Here is a 19559-nt window from a genome sequence, read left to right on the forward strand (position 1 = left end):
CTTTACTGGTCTCTGTTACTTCTCTTTCCCCCTTCCCCTCTGAAACAACAGATGCGTAACAATTTGTAATAAATTAAAGAAATGAAAGCAATAGCTGATAAATCCATCTCAAATTCAGTGACCCAGCCTACCAGGCTAATCCAACAAAAGATTTAATACTAAAAACTTCAATAAATTTGGAGGGGTTCTTTGATGCAGTTCACCTACGGTACTTAAGTAGAAAGTTTCAGTTACCAAAAACATGGCCATCACAAGAGGACGAGAAGGAATTGCATTTCCCCCCTCCTTCATAAATATAGGCCCCGACCTGCCCTAGAGCTAGCCCATATTTATATAAAGGACTCTGGAGAAGATTCTTTCAATAACTTACAGGACTTCTCCTAAGAAATTCCAAATGAGCCTGAAACAGCCTTTACACATTTGTCCTATAATTACATAAAAGAATACATTTCCAAAATCTTAACAGCAATTCTGGTGAGTTCAATGCTTTTAGTCATCTCTTTTAAGCAATTTATTGCCAAGGCCCAAAGAGGGACTGCACCCCTCCCTCATCCAGAGGGAGGGCAAGGAAACATCAGTTTCTGGTTTCTCCTAATATTCTCCTTCCAGATCTCCAACTCATGAGAAACTCCCTAGTGTAAAACATCTGGAACAAGAATATTTTTTCCAAATTCTTAAACGTGTGCCAAGAACAGCTTTTGGCCACACCAGTTACCTCCAAATTCTTGCACACTTCTGGGATCCCAAATGTCAGACATGCTTCTAAGGTCATGGACCTTCCACTAAATTGTAGTAGCATCAGAGGACTCCCTAATCCCTCCCCACTGGTATAAGACCACCACAGTAGGCTTGTCAGAAATGTACCTCCAGGAATACCCTGACCTCCAGTTAACATTTGGTCAGCATTTACGCTAAACAATGGTTTCCAATTGAGTTTACTGTGGTTTCTTACTGAACTATAACTTTTCCACGTCTTCAAAGAGACTAAACTTTTCCTATGTTCCGGCTATCCTTCAAAGTCTCCACTAATCTACCCCTCTCCCTCATCTTCATCCTCAAATCGACAGTAGCCTTTTACCAAATACCATAAATACTGCAGATCACTAATAATCATTGCTGCTACATATGTTCCTGAACATTACTGGAAAATATCATTCAACACTCAAAATTTATTTGAAAAAATAGGTCTATCAGTAATGAGAAATAACAAAGAAACTACAACATTTAGGCAAATGGATGTCTTCAATTGCTATTTTTTTTCTCAGAATAGAAGGAAAAAATCAAATCCACAAATGGAAAGGAATGACATTTTCTTCTCTAATCCTGTTGTATTTACTGGAAAAAAGAAAAACGCCAACATGAACTGAACATACCCAATACCTGTAATTTAGGGTTCATTTGAAAATATATAAAGACATAGTTTTCTAGTTTATATATATATATATATATATATATATATATATATATATGTGGGGGGGGTATTATATAAATACCCACACACATACATATACACACTTTATATGCATATATATTAAGGAATTTTAAAATATGAATATTCTGATGATTCAGGACAAAATCGGTTCTAATCTTTATCCAAGTAAAGAAAATATGTATTTTGAACCAAAAGGCCAAGTCCCTTTTCCAGGTGACATTGTCTCACTTAATTATGCCCTAAGGAAAGCAATGTCTCTGTTAGGATAATGATTCAACAATTATTTATTTTATATAATGTGTGTTTTAATAATGGTGGAGGAATAATTATATGACTGCCTCCTATCAAGGGGATTATTGTTTGTACATTAAACAATGAAAAAATAATACAATGCAGTGTATGACTAAGTGTCAAAATTGGTACTACATAGAATACATACTTTAGGAGTTAGGGGGAAAATATTATTATGGGTTATAGATCAGTGGTTTTAGATCAGGGGTTCTTAACCTGGAATATGAACCTTTTAAAAAATTGTGACAACTATGTTTCAATATAATTGGTTTCCTTTGTAGTCCTACGTATTACATTTTATGCACTTAAAAATATTGCTCTGAGAAAGGGTCCATTGGTTTCATCAAGTTGCCAAAGGGGTCCATTATATGAAGAAGATTAAAGGAAATGGAATGTTTTTTCAAAAGAAGTATGACATCATAAAGGCAGTAATTTAGGAACAAAATTTCATGTAATCCAAAGCAAAATCAAGAGGTTCATGATGGACAAGAGTGGTTTGCAACATATTACTAATAAAGAGTGGTACAGGATGGCATAAAAAATGTCAGAGAAAAATAGGGCTGGAGAATAAAAAAGGTCAATCATGTAACGAGACTGAAAGATAACTAATGGATAATCCATGTTCCACAGTAATTATCAAATATGAAGAAATCTGAAGGGAAAAATATTAGTTTATATGAAACACATTTGAAACACACAATTAACACAGAATTAAAATGAGAGACTGGAAGAGAACTTATACTTCAAGGGAACTGTGTTGCAGCAAGCACCCCAGCATCCCTAGGGTGGCTGCCAACACAGGTTCTTGGATCTGCTTTGATAAAACAACTCAAAATAAAGCAACTTTGATAAAGCTTACTGTAATCAGTCAAACATATATCGTTTACCTAGTTCAGGGGAAAAAGGTCAGCACCCCGAACTTCAGAGTATACAGACAGAATTATCAAGAGAGAGAAACAGATCAAGTAGACAGGTTTCCAAACTGTCCAACTATTACATCCATACCAAATCAACATCTGGGTTTTTCAAAGCCGGGGGGCTCTCAACAATGGCTTCCCAGAGTCTCATCTGATCAAATCACAGAACACTTCTCAAAGTGAGACCCAAAACAAAGCCTCAAATCAGGGTTTATGTAGCCTTCTCCTGGCTCAGAGAATGTAACAACCTTCTGGACCCACTGGCCAATCAAAAAGTATCTATTGAAAAACAAGCCTCCCACCCCAGGCTCCAGGGGCACTTTAGCCTAGGGGCAGGGAAGATCTTTAAATTTACATTCCCATTACAAACTGAAAAAAATAAGGACAGCAATCACAGACAAGAAAATAACAAAAATAAGCAATTTTAAAAGGTAAGCAAGTCGATATCTATGCACCAAAGTGGGTGATATCAAGATATTTAAAAGTAAAGCCAACTACAGAAAGAAAGAGGAAGCAAAACTATGATAATTGGGATTTTTGATGTGTCTCTTTCATACCTAGACAAATCTAACAAAAAGTTTTTATATGTTTTTTAAGTAAAGGATAAAATAGAATTGTGGAAACGTTGGATATCGTAGATGTTTGGTGATTACTAAAAGTGAATCAAAAAAAAATATGCATATATTCAAGATTCACTACACTTAATACAACAACTGACCATGTGAAAAAGCAGTGTCAAACTCAAAGAAAAATGGTTGGCTGCATATTAAGTTTTTTAAAATTAACATTACCTATGTTATATTATATTTGCATTTATTTTTATGAAGCATTTCTCAATTAAATTTTTGTCTGCTTCAGGTCATCCTTGGGAATTACAATTTAATACTTTTAATGTACAAAGACTTTTTATGTCATAAAAAGAAAAAAGAGAAATAGTTAACAAATTCTATACCAACCACAACAAAAATTATGAATAAAAGACATTTTTAACATTGTATTGATGCCATTTGTTTTCATAACCATTCTTCAAAGACATTCCTTCCACACCACCTTCATCACTAGCCATTCAGTTTTCCCTTGTAGCCAAAACAAAATTACGTGAAATACAACAAAACAAATATAATCATGGTGACAACAAATGACAGTATATGTAACATTCTAATCCAAGCATTCTCCATCTTTCCAAGGAAAGGTTTATTTCTTCATCTCTTCTCTGGGATAAATTTGGAAAATCACAATTATATAAGAGTTTGGCTCCTTTTAGAGATTGGCTTCATTTTGTTCTTCCTATCTTTTACACAAAAGAAAAGCACTTCAAGAAAAGATTCAAACTTACATGAAGAATAATTTAATCCTACAGAATTAGTGGTACAAAGAACAAATCATAGAAGCAAGAATTTGATCCTAACTTTGGTAGACTGAGATCTTCCCAGCAATGCAAGGCTTATTATAAGACAACTCCAAAAGACTCATGATGGAAAGGGCTATCCACATCCAGAGGAAGAATTACAGAGTCTGAGTGCAGAGGGAAGCACACTCCTTGCTCTCTTTTTTGCTTTTTTTTTTTGTTTTTTTCTTCTTTCTCATTGTTCATTCCATTGGTTATAATTCTTCTTTACAACTTGACTAATGTTTAATGTGAAGGTATTTGTAGAACCTATATTAGATTCCCAAAAGCTTATGGAACTAAATGTTGCAAACTAAAAATTTAAAATTTAAAAAAAATGTAAACTCCCCAAAAAATAATTTTATCCAATAAGATTTGATTTAATAAATGAGGAAAAAATACCAAAAACTGTTGAGATACAAAGAAAACCTGAAGCAAAACTGTAGATCTCTAAATACTTGCATCAAGTAGAAAGTGGAAATGTAGTTGAAGAGGAGGGAGAGCATTCCAGGTATGGGGGAAAGCCATAGAAAATGCCTGGAGCCAAAATCCAGAATATCTTATTCATAGAACAACAAGGAAGCCAGGAAATTCAATAAAGATAAGAAAACAAATGTGGGGAACCCAACACACTAAGTGGTAATCCAGCCTTACTGAAAAAAGAATGCGTCTTGGTGAAGAAATATAGACTTCTCTTTCAAGGGCCCAGTGGTTAAAGAGAATTTAAAGAAGGGAAAAAAGGTGGGAGGCGGGGTATTTTAACACGTTAAAGGGGACCTTTTGACATCTCTACATTGCTCTTTGATTAATCCAATATTAGTATTAGAAACATTAGCAAAATAAATTAACAAGTTATTGTTGTTGTTGTTGAGTCATTAAAGACCCTGTGGACCATATATCATTGGGAAAGACACTGGAGGGATTTGCATTTCCTTCTCCAGTGGAATAAGGCAAACACATTAAGTGACTTGCCCAGGATCAAACAGCTAGTAAAAGTCTCAGGCCTTATTCTGAACTCACATCTTCCTGACTCCAGGTTCAGCGCTCTATCCACTAAGCCATCTAGCTACCTCAGAATTAACAGGCACAATCTAACAATCTCTGAGAAGACAAAACTGTCAACTCAAAATAAGGGAAGTGAAAGTGTCATTGTTCTTTGTCCTAGTCAGATCATGGGTGAAGAACAAGGTATGGAGAAGAGAAAAGGCCTTTGGGTTATTGCACACATATGAGGACTGGATGAAGGACCTAGAGAAAAGAAGATTGAAGAACACGAGAGTTACCTTCAAGTATTTGAAGAGTCATCAACTGGTAGAGGGATAAACCATATTGTATCCAGCAATCTTGCCTGGCCCAATCCTATCAGTCATACCTCACTGACCAATTTAAGTTTCTCAAGCTCCCAAGAAAGGATGCTTCAAGTAGAACCAGGAGAAATTTGTACACAATTACAGACACAACGTATGTGTGATGACCAACTTTGATAGACTGGACTCTTCTCAGCAATGGAGGGATATAAGTCAGTCCCAAAAGACGCATGATGGAGAGAAAAACGTGCATCCAGAGAAAGAACTAAGTTAATATCCAGGTGGAAGCTAAATACCTGATCTTTTTCGTTCTCTTATTTGGTTTTATGTCCTCTTTACCATTTTTCATTCCAGCTGGTACAATCCATCCTTATAACCTGACCAATGTATAATGTGAAAGTATTTACAGATCCTATACTTGACTATAAGCCACCATGGGGGGGGGGGGGAAAGGGGGGGAAAAAATGTGAAATTCAAGGAATTGTGGAATTGAATCCTGTAAACTAAAAGGAAACAAACAAATTAATAAATTAAAGAACAAAAAAAAAAAGAAAGGATGCTTCATTTTATCTAATTATTGATGCTCATATGGTTTTTCTGTCACTACCAGTAGTCAGTCTATGTGTTAATAAGTGAATAAACCTCAAAGAAGAGTCAGAATAAAATGGAGAGTGGCATTTCTGGTCGTGGAAAAACAAAATCAAAGAATCCAGAAACATTTGGGTCTTGCAGTGGCAGCCCTTAAGTAAATACTTCAGAATGCTATTGGGTCAAACTATGTTTCTGTTCATTTCCAACAAACCTTTTTCATCACAATTTCTACTATTCTTGGCTTTCTCTAACTTTATTTATGAGGAAACTTTCGGTTGTAATCTTTCAATATTTAGAATTTTCTTTTTTCTTTAAAATGTTGAATTCTTGGGAGGGAATCAGTCAACAAGTATATATTAAGCACTTACTGTGTACTCAGCATCCACTGTTGTCTTATTTTAAGAAATTGCCACAGTCACCTGAACCTTCAGCAGTCACCACCTCGAGCAGTCAGCAGCCACCAACATCAAGGCAAGACCCTCCACCAGCAAAAAGGCACAACTCACTGAAGGTTCAGGTGATGGCTAGCTTTTTTTTTTAACAATAAAAGTATTTTTAAATTAAGGTATGTTTTAGACATGATTCTATTGCATGCTTAAAAGACTACAGTACAGTGTAAACTTGCAGCAAAGTGGCTAGATCTAGTACTGGGCCTGGAGTATGGGATACTCCTCTTCATGAGTTCAAGTCTGGTCTCAGACACTTACTAGTGTGACCCTGGGAAAGTCACCTAACCTGTTTGCCTTAGCTTTCTCACCTGTAAAATGACCTGGAGAAGGAATAGCAAAGCAGTCTAGTATCTCTGCCAAGAGAACCCCAAATGGGGTCATGAAGAGTCAGACATGACTGAAAATGACTGAAGAACAACTAAGTGAAAACATAACTTTTATATGTACTGAGAAACCAAAAAATCTGTCTCGCTCTTTTTTTTTTTTTTTTTGCAATATATGCTTTACTGCAGTGGTCTATAACCGATAATCCGCAATATTTTTGTCAGGATCCTCATGCCAAGACTGCTGTAATAGTAATGAAATTTAAAGCCCCCTATATTGGCTTGGTTTTTTGACTGATTGTGTTAAAACCCAGAGCTTGTGAATCCCACTTGTGGGATGGACTTGTTGACGTGAAAAGAGAAGGCTGAACTGGGAGGAGCTGCTGACGTAAATTTAGAGAGACACAAGAAAAGAGAGAGGCAGAAGAACTTTTTGGAAGCAGCATCATGGAGGCAGAGAGATGGAGAGGATTTCTGAGGGCCACTTTGAATTGCCCAGGACTTTTGAGAGCTACCACCCAGAGCTGCCAAGGACTGAGGAGACATGGCTGTTATGCTGGTACTTTGTCTGTCTATTTTGATGTTGTTTTGCCAGATTTGTTCACTGGTTAAAGACAGTCCTGTTGTTGCAGAAGTCCTGAAACCTTGCTGTTGGTTCAGAGCTCCTGAGACTGTTCTGCAGACAGAGAGTGAATTCTGTCCACTGGTGAAGGACAGTGCTGTTGTTGCAGAGGTTCTGGAACCTTGCTGTTGGTTCAGAAGCCCTGAAGAAGGATTTTCTTGTTGTATGTTTACAGAAATCCTGGAAGAGGGTTTTGCTAATGTTTTCAGGGATCCTAGGACTGTTCTGCAGACAGAGAATGAATTAATGAAGACACTGGCAATGTATGTTGTGGCCTTGCTAAGTTTTGTCTCCCCAGGAACAAAGATTGCTGAGAACTTACCTCGGGTCAAGATGAAAAGACCTCTCTTTGGGTATTAAATGCTGTGCTTAAGCTTGTTGTAACTCTGGGGTAGATTCAGTTGTGATCCAGGGGTGGGGAACTTTTGATTTTTTTGTGCTCTGTGATTGACCAAATGAATGTACTTTACTTATGATGGGAAACTAATCTCCATTTAAGAAGAGGGGTTTTGTGGTTGACTAAATGAATGTACAGCCTAGAGGTGGAGTAGTACTTAGAAGAGGGTCTTTGGGATTGACTAAATGAATTATAATGTTCAGGGGTGGAGTAGTACTTGTAGGTTATTGAATTATACCTGGTGAATGCTGTATTTTGAATGATGCTATATTTTTATTTTCTCTGTTCTTAATTTTTCACTGAATAAAATGGAGAGCACCTATGCTGGTATTTTGAACCTTGGGAAGTTGCCTTTGCTTGGCATTACAACCACCCCTCTCTTTTCATTATTAAAAGACACACTGTTTTTCAAGCAAGCAAGCTGTGCCCTGAGCTTAACATACCAACAATCCTTTGTGCTCACCCTCTGGATGAACTCTGCTGCGGCAAAATCACAGAAGCATTTAACACCAGTCCCAGGTGGTCCCTGAGCCCAGACAAGCACCTGCAGGAACCACCATGTTACAGTGATGATGTCATGGCTATAGCTGACCACTTTTTCCTCTGTCTAGGCTCAGGTAAATGTATCAAAGTTTAGCCTTGCTGCTTTGGGCCTTCTCCTAGAGGACCCTAGCACACATGTCTAGTTTCCCTACTCCAACAAAACAAAGAAGACTTTTTGCCTATAGTCGCTGTTATTTCTTTGGTTTTGTTTTATTTTTTCAGAGTTTAACAGCTGGCATACAGCTTTTATGAGCAATTTGGTCATTTACTTTCAGGGTGTGGCATCTCCAAGGTATTCTCTCTCCTTCTTCTCCCCTTGCCTCTCTCTCTCTCCCCCTCTCACCTTGAGACTAATCTAGACAATCAATCAATATTTATTAAGCACCTACTATGTGATAGGGACTGTGATAAGCACTGGGGAAAAAAAGAAGCAAAAAGACAGCCCCTGTCTTCAGTATGATGGGGGAGACAACACATAAACAAATAGATGAGTAAGCTATATACAGGAATAAATAGGAAGTAATTAACAGAGATAAGACACTAGAATTAACAGGTGTTGAAAAAGGCCTCCTGTAAAACACAGGATTTTAGCTGGGACTTAAAGAAAGCCAGGGAAGTCATCATGTAGAGCTGAAGCCCCTTCAAAAATCCTTGTTGACTAATTGATTGATTGAATGGAGTCCCCTGAAAATCAGTAAAAATACTGATCATTCCAAAGCTGAAATTCAGGAGGCAAGGAGGAAAGATCATCTGGATGCCACAATCTACCAAAAAGGTTTCCTACTAAAGTAAGGGCAGTTAAGATTTCTTAGCCTGGCATGGAAAGCCCTTCCCAAACTGATTCCAGCTACTTTTTTGGCAGATTAGACATGCACCTCCTTCTCATGCTGTGTGGCCCAGACAAACTGGTGCCTTCTGAATCACGGATTTTCACAACTGGAAGGGAAAACTCAATGGACCAACACCTAAAAAAGAATCTCTCTACTAGCCATTCGCCAGCTCATGAGGGGACTCCTGACCTGGTGTCAGTGCACTCCCATTGGATAGCCCTAACTCAAGTGGCCCCTTTGCAACCTCCATCATTGCTTCTAGTTCTGCCCTCAGGGACAACACAGACAAATCCAAGTCTCCTCTGCAGGACAGCTTATCAAATACTTGAAGACACCTAAAAGATCCCTCCTGACTTGACTCTTCTCTTCTCTTCTCCCTCTCTTCTCTTCTCCTTCTCTTCTCTTCTCTTCGTTAACTCCAGTCCTCAGAGGGTAAAAATACAAGGTGCTTTCAACATTCCAGATGCTCTCAAATGTCCATTCTATTCAATTCAATTAACATTTATTAAAGGCCTACTAAAGTGTTGAGGATACACTTAAGTAAAAGAGACAACCCCTGCCTTCGAAGAGCTAACAATCTATCTGGGGAGGACTAAACATAGAAGGAAGATAGAAAAGGGAGAAGGGGGACCCAGGGGGGCTCTAGCAGCATGCTGGAGAAGAAGCAGAGCAGCTGATAGACTATGGAATTACCAGGAAGGCTCTGAGCCCTCCATACAGGAAGGTCTGAGGAGGAATTCAGTGTGCAGCCCTCTAACCAGAGAGGGACCGGCAACTGAAAGTGGGTTGCCAAACTGGAATAATCAAACCTGAGATTTCAGGCAATCGGTTTATTCTAGTAGGAAGAGACACTTTATTTCATGGAGCATGGAGTCAAATGACTGATGGAAAATTTTGCATGGAATTTCCTTTTGGATGGAAAAGCTTATTAAGCCCTTCCTAAAGTATACTCCCTGGAACAGAATTTGGGGTTCTTCAACTCGGCATTCCAACTCCCACCTCCAGATCTTCATTTTTAATGCTGTTTCTCTTTTACTTTTTGGGGTTTTTTTTTTGGCTTTATGGAGGGGAAACTGGGGTTAAGTGACTTACCAAGGTTACACAGCTAGTAAGTGTTAAGTGTCTGAGGCCGAACTTGAACTCAGGTCATCCTGACTCCAGGGCTGGTGCTCTATTCACTGAGCCACCTAGCTGCCCCTCTCTTTTAGTTTTTGTCAACTAAATTTCTCTTCCTCCCACCACCCCCTCATAAATTAAAACAAAGCTCTTGTAACACATACACTTCATGAAGCAAAACCAATTCTTACATTGTTCAGAAACGTATACAAGGCTCAGTCATCTCTCTGTCCACACCATCACCATGTCTTTGCCCAGGCTGTGTCTTCCATACCTGGAATGTACTGTCTCCTCACCTTGGCCTTCAGAATCCCTCACTTTATTCACAGCTCAGTTCCAGGGCCACCTCCTAGACAAAGTCTCTCCTCATCTCCCTGGTAGTTAGTGCTCTTTCATGTGGTGTGCATAGAAATCTGTGTCCGTGTGGTATTCCTCCCCTTCAAACCCCAAAAGAGGGCAAGCCCCTTGAGGAGAGAGCCTTTTTTCACCTTCTCTTTATATTCCTAGTACCTGGTACAGTTCTTTACTCACTGCAGGCACTGGATAAAATGCCTTTTGGGTGGAATTAGCAAGCAAGGATACAAGGCAGTCACTAAAACAAGTATATCTGGAGATATGAGCACAGCTCTGGGAGCCTAGAAGAGATTACCTTAGAATAATGATCAGAGCTATTCTCCTTTCATCTTGTCCACTAAACCCAATGATCATTCAAGTATGGTCCAATGTCAATCCTACTGTTGGCTCCCGTAAGTTTCAGTGAAGTGTCCCAGGAAAATAAGCCAGGACCTACACAGGAGCTAGCCAAAAACAAACGCTGGCCTAGGCGGGGTGAGCCTGACAGTCTGCAAGATCAGCTGTGAAACAGACCAACGTTCTTACGGCAATACTTGAATGAATATTCAACAACAACCTATGGGGCAATGCTTATAAAGGCCATAAGGAGCTGCAGTTGTCTATCTTATTTGAGGACAGAATATCATTCAACCCACCATGGTCAGAGAACCACTTCCAAGGTGCTGTTACCTCTGACGAGGAAACAGAACAGATGACCTACAAGGACTCTCTCTCCTGGCAACAGAAATCCCTGGGCCTGAGACAGAATCAATGAACGTGCGCTTCTGCCCAACATCTCCCCCTCCTCCAGTTCACACCACAAACTGCTGAGAAGAGAAAATTCTATCTTTGCGTCTCTTTGTATCTCCAGTGCTTAATAAAGGTTTGCTGATTGCTTGGTTCTGATTTTCAAAATAATAAAATTCACATCACCCCCCCCCCGGGAAAATAAACCAAAGGAAATGATTATGCTTAATACAGACAGTAGTGAGAAAGCCAGCCTCATGAAAAATAGACTTCATGACCATCTGGCAACCATACAGTATGTGAAAAACTGTTATTGTTCTAATTGAGTTTGATTTACTTGTCTAGTTAATTTCTTCAGTATTAATTAAATATGTAACCCCCCCCCAGATGCCCAGAAAGTGAAACCTTACACTCAGCTGATTATATAGCATATACACTGCTCACTCAAGTCAACATTGCTGGGCTCAGGTTACTGCAAAATGACTCTTTCCGTATTGATTATTAACATTCTGGATTGTGACATCATTGTTTTCTCAAGAAATCATTTATGATTTAAATAATTTTAATTAAATAACCTGAAAAATGTTGACCTGTTGCTTAGAGACAGATCAAGGGACTTATCTATCATCACACCAAGCGTATTTTATTTTAAACAGTTCTTTTTTAAGCAGAAAAGAGATGACTTTTCAATGCTCAATTCAGCACTTCAAGGATGGAGAGAACCAAGATCAGAAATCCATTTCCCCACTCCTTTAACAAACCTCTACCCAAGTTGTTTTTGTTTTTTTCCCCTCTGTAACATTTGTCTTTAAAGGATTTAAACTATAAACAATATTCACTTGCAATCCTGAGGAAACATGGCATAGTGGAGAGAAAGCCTGCCTTAGAACCAAGAAGATCTGGTTCAAGCCCCAACCTCAAACATGTACTAATTCTGTGGCCCTGGCCAAGTCACTTGCCTCTCAGTGCTCTGAGCAGCTCTAAAAGACTAAGTTAGAGAGACAGTGCCAACCTCCATTGAAGAGCTGCTTCCTCATCCAGGGAATTCCCTATACCAATGAAATCACAGGTGCAGTCCCCATCCAATTCCTACCCCCTATTCATGGAGCTAAGATAACCTCAGGCATCATCAAGGTCACCCAGCTGGGTGGAGTTGCTGAAGAGTCCCTGGCAGCTCAGACTCTCTCTCCATTATTTTTTTTTTTAAAGCAATTGGGGTTAAGTAACTTGCTGAAGGTTACATGGCCAGTTATTTCTGGGTGTGGTGCTGAGTATCTGAGCCTGGATTCGATCCCAGGTCATCCCGACTCTGGGGCCAGTGCTCTTACTCACTGTGCTACCTGGCTGCCCCCTCTCTCTCCATTTTTAACATCTGCCTAAATGGGAATCCACCCCTCTAAGCCAATCTAGTGCAAGCTTGCCCTACAGCCATCAGCTGGAAGTTCGTCCTCTGGTCTCACTTAGATCCAGCCTCTTCTTCAGGGAGCAGCGGGATACAGCTGCTCACCATACGTGTTGTAACACTTGAAATGGCTATTAGCTTACCCTTTAAGCCTTCACTTCTTTAGTCAAAATCCTTCCAATCCCTTTAACCTTCTTCATGGGTTCTACTTTCCAACCCTTTAATCATCACAGTGATTCTCTCCTCTGAACCTTCTCCAAGTTCCCCATGAATCGTATGGCAAAAGAGAAAACTAGAGTATTCAGCCTGACCAATACACATGCAATGGTGCCATATTTAGGGGATCCTACAGACTCTTTGCACATGACAATACATGTCAGACCTTTGTTTGTTGTTTGTTGGTTACAATGACCCCAGATGCTTTAGTGTTCTATGTTTTATTATTCATCATTTATCCCTATCACAGTGTATTTTGTTTTTACCTTTTCCTTCCAAAGCACTTAGTTTGCTTGGCTAGGACTCCTGGTGTGTTTTGAAGGTAAACCCATGGGTAGGTTTCAACCCACATGAACATGGTTTATTTCATTCTATCCATCCTTGCTCAAGTTGGCCCTCTTGAGAGGCGTGAAGTCTTACATTCTCTAAGGCCTCTAAAGTACTCAGGAGCTCCTAGTAAATCAGATGGTCCTAAACCAATGATCTTCAAAGTGTGATGCGCATTATGACATATCCCTTCAACTCAAGGGAAAATAAGCAGAGGTATGTCGTCCCCTACCCACAATAGACTTATGTCTATTTCCTTCCCTTATTAAAGCAGAACACAATGGCACATCTTTCCTTCTCATCACTGGCCTCCAAGAGGAGGCTTATGCAGCAAGCAGACCCTTGCAGCAGTTATAACCTATCCAGGGCCCAGACACACGACAACATATTACGAGCTGCCCAAGTAAAATCTGCCAACACTCTCCACAATGTCCCTGAATGCCGAGCCCCAGAATCTGTTACAAGTGACATATGCTGTCCAGGGCAACAGTCAAGGGGTAGGACCTCCCGCAAAAAAAAAAAAAAAAAACCACCCACCTTTACTTTTTAGGTGAGAGAATGAGAATTCCAGAGCCAAAAACACGAATGGGCTGCAATTTGCAATCCAGAGCTCATTACCTCCTCCTGCCCTGACTGTATCCCCTAATCAAACATTCTTCTGAACTTCTCTGAGTACCTCCTTCCTTTCCAGAGCACCCCCTTCTTTCAGCTTCGCAAGTTCTTAGCCTCTTCATTATCCTTTAACTCAGCTCAAACTGCCCCCTCTCCAGTGGCCTTTTCTCAACACTGCTCCTTCCTGACTTCTTGGTGACCCTTGATATTGACCATCCTCTCCTTCCAGGTGCTTATTTCTCTTCTCTCTGGGTTACTGAAAACTTTAGTATCTGTACACTTTTCAAAAACAGAGATGGAATTTCCTAATTTGTTTTAAAATTTTCTAAACAGAAAGTTTAAGTAGGTTTTGAATCTATTTGTCAAAAAAATAAAAATATACAGTTTGATTAGTTTACAAGAACAACTGATAACAAAGAAGACATAAATGTATTAGCTGCATGTTGACGAAACCCTTACATAACTGGTTAGATAGGATGGGAAAATGAGCATCACAAATTAGTTAGCATAACTAACAATGCATTTCTTCCATCTAGAGCAGTGTGGTTTTGGGGGATAACTTTTTCAACAATGACAGGCATAAAAATAAAAGTTCAAAGAATGAACTTCGAAAGAGACCTTTAAAATACATCACAAGTAAAGAAGCATATTCAATCCCATTGCTCTTACTAAAAAAAAATCAAGATTAATATTTTAATGAAAGTGAAAAAGGGTTTTCAAATACTAATAAAGCATTTTTCAAAATATTTTTCATCTTTCTCATTTTTTTAAATTTCTATTTTGTGTAAGATTGATAATATCTGTAAATATTAACAGATAGTACATTATACAACTTATCAATGAGTAAATACTATACAAATATACTGGAATGTATAATTTAAAAAGTTCTTTGTTGGGGATGTACAATTAAAAAAATTTGGAGATGATCACTATAAACAATTCAATAAAGGAAAAAGTCAGTAAGCAAGCAAGTCCATAATTTGTTAGGTACTTTACATAAAACACTTTTTATTGTTCCTATATTATTTAGGATCATAGGTTTAAAGTAGGACGGGACTCAGAGGTCATTCAGACCAACTTTGGTTTTATAACTGAGGAAGGACACTGAGGCTGAGGGACCTGGTCACACAGGCAGGATTTGCACCAAGGTCCTCAGATTCCAAATGCAGTGATCTTTCCATTATACCTCACTGCCTCCCTCCAATCACAGTGTGGCTGAGTATCAAATGAATGATCAGCGTCTCTAGGACTCCAGCTGAGGCGGTGGGAAAGAGCATTGGTGCTGCTTCCCTCTCACAGACCATTTGGAAATTCCAAATCACTGACAACAACCTGATGATCAAGATTTTCTCCCTCTGCTGACAATGTAAATTGTGTCCTCCTGCCACCAAGGCAATTGATCTGGTTCCCATTTCTCTCCTGCCCACCTAAAAGCTGGAAATAATAATGCCTGTCACCTGTGATTAAGGCTCATGAAGCCGAGATCCGACTGGCAAGAAGGAATGAAGTCCTCTTCTTAGGCGTGTTCCCCACTCTGGGGCAATGAGAAGATGTCCCAATCGCACAGTTAGTGAGATAGCATGGCTTGGATTGCTGGCATCCTTACAAAGGTCCAGAGATGCCACATGTCTGAACTCGGCACCCTCTAGCCTAACCAGATCTTCCCATACACACGTGCCACTAACATCAACCGAGAAGGAGTGGGAGTGAAAAGCCAGGGCCAAACTGTGGCCCTGGGAAGGAAACCCCCTCCCCCTTTAAGCTCTTTAATGACAGACCCCCACACAAAAACCCTCTCAGGTTTCCTCCCTTTCCTCCCAGCTATGTTATTCATTCTGCCTACTAGTCTTAAGCAGCATTGCAAAAGGGTTCCCCATATTCCCCAAAGTTCTAACACGTGTGTATATCAACTCCTGAGGTTAGTTTCCTAATTTTTCTCTTCTTTATGATTAGCTAGGTTAACCAGCAGAAACCCAAAGGAAATTGTCTACAATCACTTTTTTCCTGGGCTGGGGCAGGATGGGAGGGGGAAAGGGTTGAGGGGGGACCTTCCGTACTGACATGTGAAGTCTATGTCTGGTTTTGCACTGTTATTTTTGGCTTTTCCAGAGAAGGAAATTAAACAAAAAAGCTCTTTTTTTATCCTTTTAGAATACAAGAAATGTTTAGATGCTAAGCACTTGGATTCGGGTTTTTCCCCCCTTTTTGACCACACAACAGTTTGCCAAAGCTGTTTTTAAAAGCAAAGTACCTCAAACATAATCCCCAACAGCTGTTATCACCCACACCCCAGGCTTCCAATAAACACACCAGCCACAAACCTCCACTAGCAAGATGAGGAGAAGACAGGACTTGATAGGTTAAAGAAGCAAAAAGAAGGGTCTTTCTGGGAACTGACTGGCCATAAGGTAGCTAAGTAACATTTTCTTGGAGGATGAAGACAGGAAAGTCATGAGGAAATAAAGTCCAAGAGTTAAAAGGAACTCCAGAGAAGAGGAGGAAAAGGTACCCATAATCTCATTAACTACACTCTTCTCCCCTTACCATGGGTGGTCCTCTTCCAGACAATCTTTACAAAGGTCAGTTCACAGAACAAGTCCTTCACCAAAAGTGATTCCTGAGGACAGATATGATTTTATCATTAATCCAGGAAATATGTTAATTGTCCTGGACATACCAAGGGTAATTGGCTAAACAACCCGTGAAGATTTAGCAAGTACCTAGTGTGTACAAAATAGGGCTAGGTGTTGTGGCAGACACAAAGAATGAGATGTCTCAGGTGGTTAAAGAAATTAAGCCAGAATTGGCAATGCCAAGATAAACACAAGGCCAAATTTTAAAGGATCCTGAAGAAAGTAGGACGTTAGATGATGAAATTAAATGAGAATTCAAAGATATGGAAAAAAGATCAAGAGATATAATGAAGGAAATTAACAATACAAAAACTAAGATTAAAAAAAATACCCAGAAAACCCCATAGACATAACAAACAACAGACTTAATTGCTAAGGAAAACAGAACTACATACAATGCAAAGCATTTAGAAACAGGAGATTGAAGATCAGCCAATTAGATAACTGGAAAATATGCAGACCCAAGTGACAGACCCCAAAAATCAGATTACAAAATAGCAATCTTAGATAATTTAAGAGAAACAAAAGAATTTGGACACTATATGTTAGAAAATTGGCCAAAAAAAAAAAAGGTAGAACTAACCTACAGGATGACCACAAGGAAAAACCTAAGATTCACCACGTCTAGAAATACCTTAGTCAAACTCCAACACTACAACAACAAAGAAAAATCCTACAAGGGCTGATGTACCAAAACAAGCACACCAATATGCTGTTAGTGGTGCTGTAAATTGGCCCAAGTATTCTAGAAAGCTATTGAGAAACAGGACCCAACCTGTGTATACCCAATTATACCACTAGGTCCATACCACAAAGCAATCAGAGATCAACACTTACAAAGGAATTTACAGCATCTCTTTTTGTTATGGCAAAGAACCAGAAACCAAGAAGGCACTCATCAACTATGGAATGACTGAACAAATGCTTGTATACAGATATACGAGAATAGTTTGACACCACAAGAAATAATGAAAGGGTTGGTTTCAGAGAAACCTGAGAAGACTTGTATAAACTGATGCCGAGTGAGGGGAGATCAAGAAGAAAAATCCCTATTCTCATGGGGGTCAAGTACATCCAGACCACCTGAGACAGTCTTAGTCCATGGAGGATAGGAGAGAGCTGCTTCTAGAAAAGTCATGAAGTGCCTTGGAGAGAATGGAGCATGCACTGACATTCTCTAACTGGTTCTGGTTGGCCAGTCACATGGTTGCCTGACTATGTAGCCACAAAAGGGTTTGAGACAGCTTCAGCAGCAGTGTCAAAGAATGAAGTGACCTCTACATTCTATCTAATAAAGAGACAAGGCTCGTAAGGAAAAGACTTCAACTCCTTTTCCCTCCCCACTGAGGGCATATGGCCCCCCCCCAAGAAATGGTGGTTTCTTTGACCTTTTCATTAATTCTTTTCCATTCTAGGTACAGGGAGTAGAGTTTCCAATCTAGGTCAGGAGTACAAGTTACAGTCAGAATCCAGGTCAAGTATTGCAGTCAGCCTCCAACATCAACACCCCAAGGAACAAGAAGCAATCTTTGGGACTAACCTTTGGGACCCCAGTCCAATGGAAGGTCTCCTTTGGCTGTGAACTTTATGGGACCAGAGCTATATAGGAACAGAGCTAAGATTCTAACATATCCCAACCCCACAAAGGAGGTATAGAAGGGATTATGCACCCAAGGTTTGGAGTAAAATGTTTACATGTTTGTTTTTGCAATGTCTCTGAAATAAATATCCCTGTGTAAAATCCAGAGAAAACAATGGAGGCTTCAATATGTTGACTGGACCTCAAGAGAAAACTTCTACAAGGCCATGAACAAGAAGGACACAGGATGACGGGCAGGGATGAGTTGTGATTCGAGTTGTTGGAGGGAACTCTCAAATGGGTAATAATCATAGAAAGATCTGAATATTTGAGGGCATTGTCTAAGCCCACTTGTATATGTATTTCAGCATTTAACACAAGACCTGTCACATAGTATTGAACATAGTGAGTGCTTAAGAAATGAATTCTCTATTTCTTATTATCTTGCATGATGTTTATTTATTGCCCTCACTTTGTATTCTACACCCCACTTATGCCCACCATGAATAAACCAAGGAATGGACCAAAAATACCTACAATTTGCCAGAGCTTATACTGGTGATACAAATTCAAAAGTAAAACAGTCCTTCCCTTAAGGAGTTTAATTCAAATAGAGGAATCAAAATAAAAAGGGGAGTTAAAGCGGGGTGGGGACCAAGGAAGGGAATTTTCCTTTGTAAAGTCACAGGAAATTGAGAGTGAAACCTTAGGGCAAAGGACTGTCAGGACCTTTCCAAAAACAACAGTAACAAGGGTTGGATTTCTATCCCTCTAGAATGAGGCAGAAAGGGAGGAAAGTGGAGACAAAGAGCAAGGGACCGTACTAATTTCCTAGGGAATTCGGAATAGTTGCATCATAGTAAGTGAAGCAAGTCTGAGGCTGGTTGGATGAGTAAGCACTCACTCACCAATATGGACAGTTCAGCCCAAGGGCACAGAGTTCCAAAACTGAGTGGAATAACTCAATCAGTCAATAAACATTTATAAAGCACAGGGGTAGAGGTGGAAATCTGATGGAGGTTAACAGTGAAGAGGTGAACTAGGGGAATTGTGGACAGAATGTGGTGACATCCCACCTACTGGTAGATACTTCTTTTGTGGACTACATTATAACATGGAAAGGTACATGAAAGGGGAGAAGGGAACAGGGAAACTGACATGAGGGAGTGATGTACTGGAATCAAATGGAGGAACAGCAATGAGGAGGTGACTTTTGTGATCTCAGAAAGAGAAGAGTCTACAGAGGAAAAGGAAAGACTTCCCCTGAAGAAGGAAGGGGAAAGACTGAAAAGAGGTTATGGGAGGAGGAGGAGAAGGTCTTTTTCTGGAGAAGTCTATTTGTCCTAAAGGGATGGGATAGGGAGGAGGGTAACTGGCATCTGGATAAGTGTGTGAACATGGACAGAGGAAATTTGCAGATAACATGGGGGGGGGGGTGTAAAGGTCAACGACAGAGAGTACAAATAGGCAGTGGGCTGCATAATCAGGATGTGGTAGGAGAGGGG

General features: G+C 39.6%; 1 protein-coding gene across 3 annotated transcripts in view; it reads right to left on the reverse strand.

Annotated features, from left to right (window-relative positions):
* The window catches only part of EXOC6B (exocyst complex component 6B), a 624130-nt gene that overhangs the window by 434468 nt on the left and 170103 nt on the right, over positions 1 to 19559 (reverse strand). The gene's annotated exons all lie outside the window — the stretch shown is intronic.

Source organism: Petaurus breviceps, unplaced genomic scaffold (assembly GCF_028583685.1).
Source record: "Petaurus breviceps papuanus isolate PSGF00001 unplaced genomic scaffold, PetGlider_PUasm1.0 139, whole genome shotgun sequence".
Taxonomy (NCBI): Eukaryota; Metazoa; Chordata; class Mammalia; order Diprotodontia; family Petauridae; genus Petaurus; species Petaurus breviceps.